This window comes from Trachinotus anak, unplaced genomic scaffold, assembly GCF_046630095.1.
Source record: "Trachinotus anak isolate AG129_WGS33_773 ecotype Australia unplaced genomic scaffold, CSIRO_AGI_Tana_v1 ptg000007l, whole genome shotgun sequence".
Lineage (NCBI taxonomy): Eukaryota > Metazoa > Chordata > Actinopteri > Carangiformes > Carangidae > Trachinotus > Trachinotus anak.
In genome coordinates, this window is record NW_027273858.1 from 15,810,883 (window position 1) to 15,819,902 (window position 9,020).

Here is a 9,020-nt window from a genome sequence, read left to right on the forward strand (position 1 = left end):
AATCATATGCAGTGATGTGTTATTACAAACACGATTTACAGTGTCCTGTGATGCTTTTGAGGCTAAAGTCTGTTCACGTGAGCCTATATGAATTTTGCTGTGAACAGCCACTGTGGCCAGTGAAAGCATGGTGTAACAGTAGCACAAGAAGAGAGGAATCATAAACTCAGTAAACATATTCACTTTAAAGCAATATCTATCTAAAATTTGCTAATATGTGCTAGCATTAGCCACCATAAACTGATGGTCATACCAGACTAAACGAGTCTGCAGCTGAAGCTCCTGAGCGTATTCTATTCAGCAAGGGTGTGTTTCATTGCACATGAATTTGAAATTTCATTCGGAGGTGAAGAATGGGTCATCGCTTCTTTCAAAACTCACAGTCTATATTTATAGTTTGAATATAACAAAAAAAAATTGATACTTGCCTGCTATAATCACCTTCAAATGATAGACTTGAATGCAGAAGCTATTTTACAGTAGAGCAGGTTAAGTGTTAAAAGGTAAATCCTCTCCAGCCCTAGCTAAGCACACACCTTAACTAGCCTATTATGAGAAATATAGAGGGCATGTGGGAAAGACAGAGGAGAGACAATCCTTCAGAGTGCAGCAACAAGGGCTCCTGCAGTGAATAAAGATGAGGAGACAAGGGAGGACACACATCCTCTTACAGTGAGAAATGAAATGGGTAGGGAAGCGAGTGAGGGATTTCCTCTCACCCCGCTGTGCGAGAGCTTCTCCCAGTGATTGAGAACATATGGTGAAATCAATCATTTTGTCATTCTCAAACCACAACACACACGGCTTTTCAATAGGTAGATGTGACCTGATGCATTTCATAAGTTCTGGCATGTAAGGTTGATGTGAGTGGTAAAGAGCACGTACAACGGTGGAAAGGAGTGAGCGCATATTGATTTAAATCTGGCTTGACACGTCCAATTTGGCAAACACAGTCCTTTGAGATTTAGGAAGAACCCTTCAGAAAGCCTCATTTGTCATGAAGGCCTGAGAGCGAATGACTTAGCAGAGCAACACCTGCACACTGTGTCAAAGGTCAGTTACATTTGAGTCAGGAATTGTTTCGTTTCATAACAATAATTCAAATGGAGAAAAGTAGCAGAAAAAATAAATAAATTACATAAAACTCAGTCCACAGTGCTGATTTCATTTTACATGTTGTTTTTCTGCCTTTGCAGCTTTAAAATTACATCTGTCTGTTGATAGGAAATGTATTTTTATGAAAAATAATGTGTATAAGTAAAAGCAATATGCAAAATTTAAGCTGCACATAGCTGTTTGCCAGTCTCCCATTAAGAATCAGAGGGTTTCTTTTTAAAGAAACTCCTGTTGTAATCTCTGACAGGAGCACTGACAAAAGTGCAAGTCAATCAGCACGTCTGTCGCGAAACTTTAATCCAGTTCTTTTGTGCTTGTGTGATTTTGTGTGTGTGTGTGTCTGCAAGCATTTGCTTTAAATGAAAACCATTTACCCACACTTCCTGCCCAGAAGGATTTGCCATCAAGAATCCAATTAGAATTACAGTCCAACAACAATAGTTCTCCTTCTTCTGGAAAATCCTGCAAAGGTAAATCATTCAGGGGGTGGAGGTAGGTTTAAGGTGGTTCATCATTCAGTCGTGGAACATGCATTTCATTTTGCTGAAGAAACGTATACATCCATCAGGCTACTCAGCTTCTCAGCTGTGTATTGTGGTAAACCCTGTCCAACAATATATAATTTTCCACTCTACAGGTTTCTTGTCGTCTTTTAAAAAAATGTAAAGCCATTTGGTTGTGATACCTCAGGGGAAGGATTTACACGGCTGTCATTTCAAGAAGAATTGCATCATATTAAAATGCTACAAAAAACATGAAGATTTGCTTATATTCTGTTTGTACTCTTATCCTGTGGTGATGATCGTCTCCCCTTTTCCAACCTTATGTCCACATCCATCCTTTCGCCCTTTCATTAATTTCGGCGTTATTCTTCAACCTACTTGAAGCCTTTATGCAACAGATACACTTTAGTCATTCTGCAGAGTGAGATCAGTTTTTTGTAGGTTATGTCCTCTAAACCGTAGCCTTTCGAGAGGATCCTCTCATGCAGAGCATATTTCTCTCTGCGAGAGACTTGTGAATCCAGCCCAGTCAAAACCTGGAGGTGGTCCACACTTACAGCTATACATGAATTTCGTTAGCTGCGGTTCTCCTGCATTATTATACCTCAGATCCACTCACCTTGCAGCTTGCAGCTGTCAAGGGCAGCCAGAGGACTGGAATTCCAAACTAAGGACTTTCCGACAAGCGAAATGGCACGAGGAGGAGGGAAGCAGATTTTTAAGCATCTCAGGGGTTTTTCAGCTAACATACTGCCAGTTCTTTTACTGTCATAATCTTTTTATCAAACGCCACTTCAGACTGGAGAGATAATATGCACAAGGCATGCCTGACAGTCGATAAGCCTACTCTGGATGCTTATCTTCGTAAAACATGCTCATGTTAGTGTCAGCTGCAGTCTACTGCTACACTGCTGTAGACTTATGTGCAATAGATGTATCGTCATGTTTCATTTTGTGGAATGTGTTTATGAATTAAGTAAATCTAATTATAGCAAGTGAATGATTGACAAAACACCATGAGACACTGATTTCCTCTTCAGATTGTCTGTATTCCTTAAAGACCACGAAACACAATCCCCAAGCTTAAACAAACTGATAGGCTAAGATGTACTGAGGGTCTGTTAATTACTGGGAAAAAGCTGATTGGACAGCTTTACATCCCACGGCTGCATCCCTGGTCGCTGTGAATCCCTTGAAGCAGCAAATGTCATGTTCTAGTAGTTTTGCTACAAACCTGGACCTCTGGGATAAATCCAGGAGTCACACTCCACATGCTTACTGTATGTAAGATAGAAAAGAACTGAGTTATGATTACAGCAATAACACTTAAGACTGCCCTTATTTATTGCAAGACATTGAGTCATAACTTACAAAAAAAAGTATTCAGGTACTCTCATAATATAGATTCCTGTTCATGTTGTGTAGGTAGAGTTCCTCTCAACCAGAATCACTCTGTGGCCCTCTGAGGCTTTGAACTGAACAGTGAAGGAAGTCTGACTAGCCCCGAGATTCATTTATCATGGTGACAGCCGCCTGCATGTTCCCACAAATTTTTTAATTTAGATGTGCCGAGATGATAGCATTGGAGCAGCATACACACGTGATACATTGTATCACATGCCTGCACATGAAAAACACACACACATACAAACACATACTGTCATGTTAGAGGCATGTTATTGGTATTATAGCAAAGGGTGTCAGTGGATATCTACAGTCATAGGATTAATCTCCACTGGAGATGGTGTGATATGATATCACTTTTCATAAATCTATTATTCTAACCCTCACTTTTATAGTTTCAAGATGATGATTTCCTACCAAAGTCAGGCTGAACGTTGTCCTCCTACCTTCCTGCCCTCATAGTCCAGATGAGAGAAGATCTGAGTTGATAAAAGATACTAGAACCGAACATCAGTCAAAGATTAAGACAGTAAAGCACAGTGCACTTTGTAGTGAAGGTGCAATTACAACACCAGCACCCAGTATCTCTAAAGGAAACTAAGAATGATTTTAAGTTGGGTTAGTGCATTAGCAATACAGAGGTAGCTATGTCCATATTCAGCACCTCCAGATCATGGAAATGGCAGAGGCTATGGTTCTGTGCTGCAAATCGCTGGCTTGTGACTGAGTGAGTGATTGAGAGTGAGTTGCTGTCCAATTATGAAGGTGTTGAAGTCTCAGGGTCTTGTTCATGAGCATAGACTGTATATAAAGATGGTCTTAGCCTCCAAGATAGGTCCATAGGTTTCTGAAGAGTGGTTTTGAAGCTCAGAGTGAGCTGGTCCGCAATTGCAACCTTTGTTGTGCCTGATGTCACCTTACTCCTGACCAATCCAAAAACTGACCATTTTTTTCCCATAACTCTGGCAAGCATATGCCCCTGTTATCAATCCCTATCCCTACACTCAAAACAGCCATGCCTTCAATCCAGTATAACTTTAAGCCTTAGTAAAATTTTCACCTCCAGTTGTCATGAAGGAGGAAATTAGCTCTAGAGATCAAAACCGTTTTTTGTACCAGCCTGTACACGTTTATGCCATGTTTATATCTGCTGTAAAGTTGGGCATTTTAACATAGGAGTCCATGGGGATTGACTCACTTTTGGAGCCAGCCTCAAGTGGCCATTCAATGAACTGAAGTTTTTGGCACCTACGTGGTGGCTTCATTTTTCAGCCGTGGATGTTGCCTCTTGCTCATGAGTGAGGGTAAAAGATAGCTTGAGATTGACGAAATGGTGGATTGTTGTGGCATCAGCTGTAATGCAGGCATTTTACTGGACTATTGTGGAGCTGAACCAGGAGGCAAAGCGTTCGATCTTTATTCCCACCCCTACCTATAACGGTCATGGATGTTGGGTAGTGAAAGAATTCACGAATACAAGCTGAGTTTCCTATGAAGGGGGGCTGAGTTCACCTTTAGAGACAGACATAAGGACCTCAAACATCCAGAGTAAAACTGCTGCTCCTTCACATCTAAAGGAGCCAGTTGAGGTGCTTCCGGTATCTGATCAGGATGCCTCCTGGGAGTCTTCATCTGGAGGTTTTTTCCGGGCATGGCTAACTGATGACCTCAGGGGAGACCCAGAATATGCTGGAGAGATTATGTATCTCATTTGGCTTGCTGACGTCTCTGGATCCCCCAGGAGGAGCTGGAAAATGTTGCAGGAGAAATGGATGTCTGGACTACCTTGCTTAGCCTACTGGCACCACGACCTAGCCCCGGATAAGTGGCAGAAAATGGATAGATGGGTTTTACAGAGCACACTTCTCTCTGTTCCCCCTACCTCTGAAACAAAACCTAATTGGGATTTACTCCTCCAGCAGGTTTTGTAATCTGATTAGGAGGTAAAGGAGGTAAACAGGCAATTGAAATGTCTTAGTTACAGTCACAGTCCTGACAACCTGATAATAATAATGATAGAGACATTTAAAGCTGCCTTAATCCCTAAAAAATGTGGAATTAAAAACCATGCTTACATGCCAAATAAAAGCAGATAGGAAGCATAAATTAATTCCTCCCCTTAGTCCTAATCTGTGTTTTTTTAATAAATATGTTATCAGAAACTGGATGCTCAGCAGGTGTTGAGAGTTGTTAATGGATTTATACAGCGTGTTCTGTTGTTGTAGAGCCGAGACTAAGAGGGGAAAAAGTCCTGTTGCAGTATATTAAAAGTGATTTGATAAGGCGTGTTGCGTTCTTAGCAAGCATCTTAGTCAGCAGATTGTGAAAGCTCCATGCAGCCCCACAATAGTGTTTATAAAAAAATAAAAAAAAAATAAAAAAATGGTTGCGAAACCTCTCTTTCAGACAGTGGGATGATTTTATTAAACGGTGTGTTGATGTATTTCTTATACAGATGCTATGGATCCAGCCTCCTACAGGTCATGGCCTAGTGATGTGTGAATAACACACACCCACACATATCAAATAAATGCTCCCTCTACAGTGATATACCAGTGAGACATGAAATATACTCCAGGATTATGCTGCTACAGTATAATGTAATGGCATGCAGCAAGTCAGTGGACATACAAAATACTGATTCAGTTCTCATGCTGCATTGACATGATGTTCTGTGGATACTGTGACTATTAGTGAAAAGTAATGTTGCCTGCACCTTTCCGATAGATAGACAATGTGCAAAATGTGACAAAAAAAATGAATGTGTTCATTTAAGACATCGTTGTCAACATAACTTCCAAACTAGAAGAACCTTTTCTAGAGCTGGAGCTGATACTTCTATTGGAAAGGCTTGGATTCAAGAGAACAAACCCTTCCACATTTGTTTGTCTTGAACCTTATTCATAAATCCATGAACCATGCCCTCGATTGATCAAGTGTTCATACCACTGCTCATTTAAAGAAACAAGTTATTTTAAACCAAACATACTTTTTTGATTTCAGATATCTTGAAAATTGATCTGACAAAGGTGAGGAGATGTGAAGATGAATTTCCACTGTTACTGTAAGTTTTACCCTTTCAAAATCTATAGCTATATATAAAAATGATATTGTCAGACATGGACTGGGGCTTTAGAGCAGTATTGGCACCACTTTAGATAACCTAAACATAAATGGACTACAGCCCTTTTCAATCATTATTAGTGAGTGTGTCTTCCCTGGCACTCATCCAGCATGTAATTCACTTTATGAGCCTGTGCTCATAGAGCTAAGCCATTAGCTTTTCTACAGCCAGGTGAGTGAAAAGGTTATCATGATGACACAGACACTACAATACAACCAGAAATGCACAGATGTCATCTGATGTAACACAGAACAAATGGGAAATTTATGTTTGCTCCGAGGCAGAAGGTTGAGATTATGCCACAGCTGACTGATGCCGCATTCGCCCCTTTAGGACATGATCAGATTACTGCTCCATTCTTCTGTAATGGCTTCTCTGTCTCAGCCCCACCTCCTGGAGCTCCATGGGGGAGGAACCGCAGTTATCAGCAGGGTTTCTTTTATCCTCTGCCACAAAGCAACATTTTATTACCACTGGCATGGTGATGATGGGGCAAGTAGATAACCCTTTGTACCCAAAAGAAACTTCCCCCGTCTGTGCTTTGTGAGGCCAGACTTGCAACAGTCCTCTCAGTTTGGCTTTATCAGTCCCTATTCAACACTGCTATGTGACAATAAAGGCCAAAGTAAAGACACTGGAGATTTTTATTTTAATAGGCAATAGTGATGTTTGTGAAATCACACAGCCTCTATCTGTGGTGGCAGATGCCTTGTCGCGTTACAGAAACATGGAAGTGTGTCTAATTAGACACATATTCATGTCAGTGTAGAGGCTAATTGGAATTCACTTGATGGGATTCATGGAGATAAGTGACGAGTTTCAGCTCACCAGTCATTACGCACTGCTTCCTCCTGTTTGATATTCACACACAACTTATTATGCCTGCATAATAAAGTTGTAAAATAATCAGGGCTGTGACCAGATTTGAGAAATAATGATGTCATGAGTCCATCTCTCCACAGAGCCCAGTCCCCGATCAGATCAGTCTGACCAGATACCAAAAGTAAAGTCTCTAAAATGTTTTAATTGGTTGGATTTTTTTCAGATTTTTTAAAATTCAATAAATTATGCAATTGTGTTTTATGCAGTGCAGTATAATACTAGGCCTACAGCAAACATGCACTCAGCAGCTACAGAAATACAACAGAGTAGAGTAGCAACTGGTGTATCCATTTACAGTGCAGCCAAACAATCTGGTGGTTTTTAATAGAAGAATTTAAAGAAGTTGTCTGTTTGTTTGTAATCAGTGCTAACCAGCATGACAAACATATTGTGCTTCCTGTGTCTGTTCCACTGTAAAAGTCACCTTGAATTTCACCAGTTGAATGTGAAACAGCAGCAATTGCAAATGTTTTGTGAATGAGGCCGGTACCATAGAGATTAAATTAACGCTGTAACATTGGATTACATACAGGAATTATTTCCCATGATGAACCATGATGAATACTTTATTTTATGGTAACCAAGAAGAGGTTTTTTTCACTCAGGAGATATTATGAAGTTGCTTAAAATGTGTGCTATGCAGCATTGTATAGTCATTTACTTTCTAGTATTTCTGCCCTTCCATGCCAAATAAGTGAAATAAGTAGATGTTAGCACTAATGAGCTTGAAAGAATATGTTGGTTCATGCACCATCTGAATGTGCCAGTGGCTCTGAAAACAGAGGGAGATGGAAATCCAGCTACTCCAGAGAGAATAATACAACCTTCTGTAAAGGTTATCCTCGTTATATAAAACATGTTCATTCAGGTGACCCCCCCCAACCCCACCCTGTGTTAACAGCTGCAGTCTTTGTAATGAACGCCATCATTCTCATCAGACAAACACAAATATGACCAGTCGGCTGGGATCGCACGGAAACCTAAACAATTACCAGTACACGTGTATCATCGTCCCTTTCCCCCCTTTAACTCTGATGTTCAATAGTCATTTTTATTATTTCTAGATGTGTCATATTGATATGGAAGCTAAACAAAAAACTGTTAGCAGAGTCAATACCTCCAAAAAGCGAGATTGATCTTTTCCCTCTTCCCACAGCAATTTTAAAGAAAAAGTTATGATATACTGACTGATGACACAAGAAGAAGAAACTGAAAAAAGCAATTATCCCCTCAGGAGGAATGTGCAGTTCTGTTCACTTCCCCGACTGTGGTATAAGCCTGGTAATGACTTCAGGCTGCAATTTAACTGCTTAACATTCGATGTTTGGAAGAAGAGAATCTGGCTTGTTATATAGTTGCCTGTTTTCTATGCCAAATTTCTTCTTTAACATCATGAAAAAATATGAGAAAACAGATTGAAACATACAGCGATCCCTTCTTGGCATGCTTATTCAAAGACCCCACATATCATTTTTTCAAGATTTAGTAACTTGCTCTGGCAGAAAATTAATTTCTGGTTTAAGTTGGTATTGTCAAAAGTAAATAAATAAATAAGTAATTAAGGCACAGATCTTTAATCATTTTTTCGTCTTGAAAAGTCAGTAAAATGCCAGTACCCATCACAATAAAAGTAGACATTTATTTCACTTAATTAAATTTGTTCCCACAGAAGGCATTTTAATCTTTACATGAATTTTTCACAGACTTTCATGTTTGAGCAACATAATCCGTCATTTGTCAGTGGATTCCTCAGTCATATGGTCAATGGCTTATACGGCCATTTTTGGATTTACTGTCTTTATGGTTAAAGTTTGCTCCAGTATAGGCAACTAAGTACTTGGGTAAGTTTGGGTAACAATAGTAGTCATGGTTTATGTGTCATGACGTCACCCAGTCCTCCAGAACCTCTATTTTACCATCCTGACTTCCTGCCTCTTTAGACATGACTGCCTGTTCCGACTGTATGGCTTTTCCATGCTTTATTTTACTGA